General features: G+C 53.8%; 1 non-coding gene across 1 annotated transcript; it reads right to left on the minus strand.

Moving 5' to 3' along the window:
* Positions 1 to 259: 259 nt before the first annotated feature.
* Positions 260 to 332, minus strand: trnav-cac (transfer RNA valine (anticodon CAC)). Its single transcript has one exon. It is a non-coding gene; the product is annotated as a tRNA-Val (tRNA).
* Between the last annotated feature and the right edge of the window lie 808 nt (positions 333 to 1140).

Raw genomic sequence — 1140 nt, forward strand, 5'->3', positions numbered from 1 at the left:
TGGGTCGGGACACGATGCCGGGGGTCGGAGAGAGCGATGTCTTCCTCGTTAGTATAGGACCTGTCACGCGGACCTGTCACCTGTCTCCACCTGTCACGCGGGAGACCGGGGTACATCAGGACGCGCATTGAAGTGAAAGAAGGATGCGCTGCGACATGCACTGTGCAGATCCCGCCACACTAAGAGGTGAGTGGGTCTGTTCGATCACAGCGCTAGGCGAATCCCCAATCCCCTTTTGTGCGTGGCGACAAAAGAAGTCTGTTTCCACCCGGTTTCGAACCGGGGACCTTTCGCGTGTGAGGCGAACGTGATAACCACTACACTACGGAAACTGTGGTAAGATGTGCCCAGCGGCCCAGCGCTGAGCTTCGACAATGCAATTCAGCTGCTTCCAGTGCCTTTATTGGGGTGCGCTGATGGACCATGCTCTCTCTCCAGAGACCAGCACGCCTGTCATGGACGGAGCAGGAAAGACGGCGCCACATTCTACAGCCCTCTCCACTCAATCGACGAAATCGGGCTACTGAAGTGGAGAAAATCGCCTCTCCAGAAAGTGCAAATATCATCTTGGAGAGTATAAATCCTATTGCCGAAGGTCAGCCCTGTCTACCAGACTAACCCTCCCACCTCCTGCAGCGATGGTCAGCTCGTCTCACACGCGAGAAGTTTCGGCTGGAAACAAGCGCCCCCTCTTCTCGCACGTTTTGCACGTTGAGTAGTTTTAATGCGGCTCCTTCGTACACAGTGCTGATCTTTTGGAAAGCAGGAGGCAAAATTGACATGTTCCCATACCGGGAGTCGAACCCCGGCTGCTGGGGTGAAAACCAGGAATCCTAACCGCTAGACCATATGGGAGCGAACAACCCTGCTGTTCCGGGCATCATGCAAGCAAACTACATAAATATGAGAAAACACGCAAGAGAGTTGTCACTCAGAGTGTCGAAGGGTCGATGTATACTGGGACTCAGTTGAAATGCAACGTCAGGACTTTTCCGAATTATGTCACACGAAGAGAGCACAGCCTTTTCCGCCCTGCCACGTGTGTATCGGTAACTCGCCGTGATCGTATAGTGGTCAGTACTTTGCGTTGTGGCCACAACAACCCTGGTTCAAATCTGGGTCACGGCAGAATAGGGGCGT

The sequence above is a fragment of the Lepisosteus oculatus genome, unplaced genomic scaffold (genome assembly GCF_040954835.1).
Source record: "Lepisosteus oculatus isolate fLepOcu1 unplaced genomic scaffold, fLepOcu1.hap2 HAP2_SCAFFOLD_82, whole genome shotgun sequence".
NCBI lineage: Eukaryota > Metazoa > Chordata > Actinopteri > Semionotiformes > Lepisosteidae > Lepisosteus > Lepisosteus oculatus.